At 32.5% G+C, this 7,673-nt stretch overlaps 1 pseudogene across 1 annotated transcript in view; it reads left to right on the plus strand.

Moving 5' to 3' along the window:
- The window catches only part of LOC145848046 (talin-1-like), a 33,521-nt pseudogene extending 25,856 nt beyond the window's left edge, over nucleotides 1-7,665 (plus strand). Inside the window, exons 23-38 of the transcript XR_014371680.1 lie at nucleotides 144-305; nucleotides 606-747; nucleotides 935-1,106; nucleotides 1,439-1,585; nucleotides 1,733-1,819; nucleotides 2,062-2,232; nucleotides 2,587-2,724; nucleotides 3,098-3,343; nucleotides 3,702-3,845; nucleotides 4,067-4,236; nucleotides 4,740-4,923; nucleotides 5,231-5,356; nucleotides 5,639-5,755; nucleotides 5,956-6,141; nucleotides 7,235-7,442; nucleotides 7,634-7,665. The product of XR_014371680.1 is annotated as a talin-1-like (transcript). The remainder of the gene's footprint in view (nucleotides 1-143; nucleotides 306-605; nucleotides 748-934; nucleotides 1,107-1,438; nucleotides 1,586-1,732; nucleotides 1,820-2,061; nucleotides 2,233-2,586; nucleotides 2,725-3,097; nucleotides 3,344-3,701; nucleotides 3,846-4,066; nucleotides 4,237-4,739; nucleotides 4,924-5,230; nucleotides 5,357-5,638; nucleotides 5,756-5,955; nucleotides 6,142-7,234; nucleotides 7,443-7,633) is intronic.
- Nucleotides 7,666-7,673: the final 8 nt, after the last annotated feature.

The following is a 7,673-nucleotide window of genomic DNA, read 5'->3' on the forward strand; positions in this document are numbered from 1 at the left end:
AGTTTACTTAAGTACGAAATAGTACTTTTCGTTTAATTTACTATGACCTTGAAAATTTTTATAAACACCTTAAATTAAGTATTTGTTTACTAAGTTACTTTGTATACTATTGAGTATCATTCTAAAAGTTTAACTATATTTAGGTATTAGCAGCAGCAACAATAGTAGCAAAACACACATCAGCACTTTGCAATGAATGCAGAGTGGCAAGCAATAAAACACAAAATGCTGTTGCAAAGAAAACTTTTGTGCAATCAGCCAAGGAGGTTGCTCAGTCCACTGCTAACCTTGTCAAAACTATTAAGGTTTGTAAAATAACAAAACGTTTTGAACTGAAGCGAATCATCTTGTATTTAATAAGATTTTTTTAAAGTTTGATTATTAAGCGTGATGAACACTGTTAAGGTAAATTAAAAATGTATGACATACATTTACTAATCAACTACTTTACTCCTAAGTTATTTATTGATTGACAACTCCTTTTCTTTAATCAATAAACAGGTATTATACATAAAGTTCAATAGTTTATATTTGTTATACACCTGAGTATGTTGAACAAGTTAAAGTTAAACACTAAATAATTAATTTTGATCATTTACAACCAGGCATTAGACGGAAACTTCAGTGAAGAGAACAGGAACAATTGCGCAAGTGCAACCAAACCACTGGTGGAAGCAGTTAACAATCTCACACTGTACGCTGCCGACCCCAAATTTGCATCTGTTCCCGCCAAAAATTTGCGAACAGGTTTGTTTGATATTTGTTTCATTTATCATAAGCCTAGTTGTTGTAACAAAGGTTTAAAAAGTTAAGGTTTAAACGCTTTATTGCAAATTAAGTAATCTAGTTAAAGCTGTAAAGGCATTTTGTTTAATCTTTTATTGTCTTAATACCATTTCAAAAACTAACTAAATAACTTTCCAGGCGAAATTAGCACAGAAGCCGATCATAGATTCAGGAAAGCAGATGTTGGAATCCTCGTCAGACCTGATCAGGACCGCCAGGAATCTCGCAAACAATCCTGAAGATCCACCAACGTGGCAACAAATGGCCGGACACTCGAAAGTTCTCAGTGACGCAATAAAGAAACTAGTTGCTAGCATCAGGTTATTCGAAACACGTTGTATAAGTTATAATATTATGTTAAAATAAGTTACTACCTAAAGTTATAACAAATTATAACTAGTTATGTGACTAAGCGTTCAATAATCTTTATTTATAATAAAAAATCATAGGCAACAGTATTATGACAGTATTTTGTATTATGGCTCGTCTAATTATGGTTCAAGTTTAATTGTAAATATTAAGAAAGATTAAGATAATCTCATTCCGAACTAAATTTATACAAATTTTTAATAGTAGGGCTATTAGCTATCTTAAGTGTTTGGTTTTTTAACGCTTATAATACTTTTTAATAATACAAATATAAAATACACAGAGACAACGCACCAGGCCAGAAAGAGTGCGATGAAGCAATTTTGAAGATAAACGATTCAATAAAAGAACTTAACAACGCTTAATATCGGCAGTTCAGGAAAATCTTCAGGTTCACGATGGTAACGATCTTGAAGGATTCCAATCTAAGGTAGGTGTTGAAGAGTACTTTTGAATAATAAACCAAAAACTATGTACAGGCTTTAATTTGTTATGCTCTATTACTTTCTAACCTGATACTATCTGTAAGCTGTTTAGACTCATATAAACTTCGAATAAAATATGAACAAATTTTCAGGTGGTAGACACAGTCAATCAGATCTCAGCACTGGTGGATCCGATCAGTGATTCAGCAAAATCTGATTCTGGTAATCTCGGAAGACAGGTTTGTTTTTAAATATGATGTAAAATACAACTCGTGTGCACTTCATTTTATTCTGTAAGAATTTTATTTACCTAAACTACGTTCTCTTTTTGGCTAAACCTACTGTAAAATTTAGTTTTATTTTTCAATTTTTATTAACAAGTTACACTTTTTCTATTTCACGTAAGTATTTTACTCTTTTAAACCAAATATGGTATGAACTTTTTATAAATTTACCAACTTTCCAACTATATCGACCACAGGTCACACAGCTAGCAAGCTACTTTGGACCGCTCGCCCTGGCAACCATCGGAGCAGCGAGCCAGTGCAAGAACAACCAGAGACAAATTGACATCCTCGATTATTCGAAGACACTCGCCGAATCTGGCCTGCAGCTGATGATGGCCGCTAAAGAAGGCGGTGGAAACCCCAAGGTGAGAAAATTGTAATTACAGTAAAAAGATTTAATTACTTATCATATTCAAGCAAGGTGAGAAGCTTATGTTGTTTATAGTCTACGAAAAGTACAATTAATCATTTTGTACATGGAAAACGTTAAATTTTTAAAGCAGTTTCAAGAGACTGTTTTAAAAGCTTTAAATGAAATAAGACTACAAATAGATATTTTTTCTACAAAAGTGTAATCTTTAAAGTTACTTTGAAAACCTGTTTTTGTTTTGAGTTTTTGTTATTTATAGAAATAATAGAAATAATAAACAGGTTGTTGTAATGACAGTAAATTAAAATTATATTTTCTTAAAAACGAATAAATAAAAACTTTATAACAGGCAACAACATACCACGATTCGATTGATGAGTCCTCGCAAGCTGTTAAGGAAGCCGTAGCAGAACTTCTTAACTCTGTTAAAGAAGCTCCCCTTGCTAAAGTATCTGGCATGGTCGACGAACTCACCAATGCTATTAAAGTAAGTTTTTTTTTTGTTATATGGTTATACCCAACAAATAGCTTTTAAGCTTTTTTCATCTACCAAAAATATAATTTACAACAAAAAAAAGGTTTTAGAGTGTTTTAAAAAACTATGCTTAAAATAGAACAAAGAGCTTTTTCACAAGTTATTCACTTAAAATTAAATACTAAGATTTGTATTTACTTCTAAGATTTCTTAATGTTCTAGTCTATATAATTCATGATCAGGACTATCAAGTTATGCTATAAGTTTAGTGATTAAAACGTAAATTTTAAATTAAGGTGTTGCTTGATAATAAAACATAATAAAAAAAATAAGTTCAAAAAACAAAATAAGTTGAAATTTTAACTTGACTAATTTGTCCTCACAGCAAATGGACGTATGCAACGACAGCGACTCGTGTGACGAGGATTTCGCCACGTACCAATCGAGAATCGCCAAGTGCTGCAGGAACATAATGAAGTGTGCCAACGACATGAGCATAGGCATCGTGATGGCGGGTGGTGTGAACGAAAGGTGTGAATTCATGCAGCAGAATGCTGATAAGGTCACTCAGGAGATGCAGAAGATGGTGAAGAATGGAGGAAATATTGTGCTCCTTGCAGATAGCGATGAGGTCAGATTAGTAAACTAGTTTTTCATTCTACTAACTTAGTAGTATCGATATCTTGTAAACAGTATAGAGATAAGAGCAAAAGTTTAAAACTAAACTTTAACTAAGATATCAGTCTAACAACTTTGTTTTGCTTTAATGTTTTTCAATTTTATATTCTGGAACACTAGAGTTAACTTGTTATTGTTATAACAGATTAACACCACATAAGCACATATATAATATTAAAGCACTTAACTGAATAACGATTATAACAGTACTCAAGCTCTACATTTTATATCAAACTACGTATTTAATATACTTCTAGCGTTGTAAGTAATTTTTTGCTATTAACTTTGCCTGAAAGTTTAATTCTTTCCAGGTTGTAGACCATATAAAAAAGAGTATCCAAGGATTAGGAGAAGCGTGCAAGACTTTCTTTGAAGATGCAGCTACCTTTGCTGAAACTAAAAATATTAACGACAAAAACAAGCTCAAGCAATCTACTGGAAACGTCAAAGAAAAGGTAATCGATTTGTTTGAAATAAAAACATGTATGCTTTTACAAAAATTTTTAATAGCTTTTGTACTAAAAGTGTCTTTTTACCAATAATGAGCAGACTAGTTGTACAATGTTTGAAATTATATAACCCTTAGAACCTGTACGTATATAACTCAGTATGTTTGAAAGTTGTTCCTGAGAGTTAACTCACAAGTAGACATACATGTAACTAAAACATGAACCAGGTATCATTCGTGCTGTCGTCACTGACGCAAGGGGGCAGAGGCACTCAAGCGTGCATTAACGCGCAAAATGACGTCAGCGACATCATCAACGAACTGGACACTCAGATGGTCTTCATGCAGACGGGTGCCGCGCTTGGTGACGAAGCTGACAGAAACTTCTCCGAACACAAGTTTGTTTTTGTATGGGGAATTTTTACTAAGTTACATAAACATAAGTAAGTTTTTATATGGGGGGTTTTACCTAACTTATTTTTATATTGGGTGTTTTTACCTGAAATCACTGAGTATAAGTTTGTTAAAGTTGAGGTAGTTTACTAAATTTATAAATAATTATTATATTTTATAAATAGGCAACATTTCGTAGTTATAGTAAGATTATTTTGTTTAGACTTATTTAAAACTTCTGAATAAACATTGGTGTTTGTTCGTACAAAAGTGGAAACATATATAATTTAGTTATTGATTTCAAAGACAAATTTATTGCTCTTATAATTGAAGTTTGTGATCTAGTATGTAATAAAATTTGATTTACAATTTATGACTATAACATTATTCATCATTCAGTTAATTTACACAAATAATTTAACTTTAACTAAATAAAACTAACACTTTAACAGAGGAGATATAATAAACATGTTTTTAAACATATTTTCATCATAAATAATTGTAACAGAGGAGATATACTGAGGGCAGCGAAGGCGCTCGTCGAAGACACAAAACAACTTGTGATAGGAGCGAACACAGGACAGGAGAAATTGGCTGCTGCAGCGCAATCGTCAACTAAAACCATCTCTGAATTGGCTAACTGCATCAAACTGGGAGCTCTGTCGCTTGGTAACGATGAAACAAGCATTCAGGTTGGTAATTTATATAAAGTGTTTCAATGCTTGATGATAAAACTTTTGGAAATATGATTGTACGAAAAATTTACATAATTAATTTTAATTACTTAGCACTTTTCATTTCAAAGTTCAAGCAATTCTTTTCGTCATTAAATAAATAAAAAGTAGATGTTGTATTGTACAACAGTTTATTTTAAATAAATATTTAGGCACTGTTAACTTTATAAACTTTATTCACAACGTGTTTTTTTAAGTCAATAAAACAATAAAATTTTAGTCAGTACTAGTCAGAAAAAAGTTTATCTACTGTATATTTATGCAGTTGGTGCTTATGGGAGCTGTTAGGGATGTAGCTGACGCCCTCAAATCTCTGATAGAATCAACAAAGAACGCCAGTGGTAAATTAAATCAACCGACTGCACAGGAAAGCATGCAGCAGGCCGCCAAGGTTTGTTTCAGCAAAAAGTATCTACTTTATTTTCTTTTTCTCGCTAAGTGAGGCGCGTATAAGAATATTTACAACGTATTAAATACGATGTTAATTTATAAAGATGAATTTTCACTGATACTAAAAATAATGCTACTTAAATCCGAGTTAAAGGTAACAACATAAAAAATGTTGTTAGATAATATCAGAATCATCAAAAAGTCAGACATATCTGTCACTGATGTAAGAAAATTATACATTAAAGTAATGTTGATACCATAAGTAACGTCAGAAATATTTTAGGTGATGGTAACATCAGTTACCAATATGCTGAAGATTGTCAAATCTGTAGAAGACGAGGCATCAAAGGGACAGAGATCTTTGGAACAAACCATCAACGCTATCATCCAACAAGTCAAGGTAAAGTTATAAACATAATTTTCATCATAAAACATTTTAAGTAAATATAACTAAACTTTTGTCAACATAAATAACAACAATTATTGAAGTATGCAGTTTTTAAGTTAACAAGCAAACACATTTGCCAGGTATTAGACTTCATAGAATCAAATAATAAAACAGGTGATAGATTAAATTTTTCAAATAAATTAAATCACCAGGTATTGGACTCAATAGAATCGGAGGAGCGAAGGGCGACACCTGAGGAGCTCATCCACGTCACAAAACCGATGACGACAGCAACTGCGAAGGCGGTGGCAGCAGGTAGGAACATGAGACAGGAAGATTTCATCACGTGCGCCAACATGGGCAGAACATCCACATTCAACATGATCACTATTTGTAGGGTTTGTAACATGTATATAAATATATTTAATATAATTATGCGCCAACATGGCAGGACATCAACGTTCAACATGATCACTATTTGTAGGGTTTGTAACATGTATATAAATATATTTAATATAATTATGCGCCAACATGGCAGGACATCAACGTTCAACATGATCACTATTTGTAGGGTTTGTAACATGTATATAAATATATTTAATATAATTATGCGCCAACATGGCAGGACATCAACGTTCAACATGATCACTATTTGTAGGGTTTGTAACATGTATATAAATATATTTAATATAATTATGCGCCAACATGGCAGGACATCAACGTTCAACATGATCACTATTTGTAGGGTTTGTAACATGTATATAAACATATTTAATATAATTATGCGCCAACATGGCAGGACATCAACGTTCAACATGATCACTATTTGTAGGGTTTGTAACATGTATATAAATATATTTAATATAATTATGCGCCAACATGGCAGGACATCAACGTTCAACATGATCACTATTTGTAGGGTTTGTAACATGTATATAAATATATTTAATATAATTATGCGCCAACATGGCAGGACATCAACGTTCAACATGATCACTATTTGTAGGGTGTGTAACATGTATATAAATATATTTAATATAATTATGCGCCAACATGGCAGGACATCAACGTTCAACATGATCACTATTTGTAGGGTTTGTATTTAAGTTTAAATGCTACTAATGAAAACTGTTATAAACTAGTTGAATAAGGAAAAAATGTTTTTAGTATAAAACTAAACTGATTGATAGCTAAAAACTGATTAGAAGACTTTTTTTTAACTTTGAGACTATGAAATTTTTAAAATTTAGGTCTTTCTTTTAATGTTAGAGACATTATTATGCAAACTTAAAGCTTACGCATAATTTCCTCTTACATTAAGAGTTATTGTTTCTGTATAAAACTATTTAGTTTTCGCTTAAAAAAACAACAAATTATTTTTTACCCACTCGGCAGCAGTATCGAGTATAGCGTATTTTCACTGAGGAGTATCATAAATAACAACTAGCTTATTGTTCTTTAATTATTGTATTTATTATTTTCATCCACTAGGCGGCAGCAGCGAGCGTGGCGGACAAGGACGAGGGGTACAAGGTGGCAGGGTTGGGTCGTGACGTGGCAACCAGCTACCTGGACCTTCTGAAGGCGGTTCACGCGATCAGCCAGGGACACCAGGAACACAAGAACAACTTGCTGGAACTTTCCAAGAAGGTGGCCACCTCAGTCAGCCTGCTTGTCAGGCACGCGCAAGCAATGAAGGGTTAGTTGTTTGTACTTCTTTATATATTAATTCTTGGTGTTAGATGTTTTTGTTTTATCTAAAATGTTAAGATCAGATTTTTGTGGGCTTAACTTAAAAAAAGGCTTTGTAGTCAAATATCTACCTGTAATTTATCCCAGAGTTTCAGTCACAAGAAAGACACTGTTTATTTATAAATTTTTGCTTATCAGGACCAGACTGGGTTGATCCTAAAGATCCCAATGTGATTGC

The sequence above is a fragment of the Thalia democratica genome, unplaced genomic scaffold, assembly GCF_965202585.1.
Source record: "Thalia democratica unplaced genomic scaffold, ktThaDemo2.hap1.1 HAP1_SCAFFOLD_1211, whole genome shotgun sequence".
NCBI lineage: Eukaryota > Metazoa > Chordata > Thaliacea > Salpida > Salpidae > Thalia > Thalia democratica.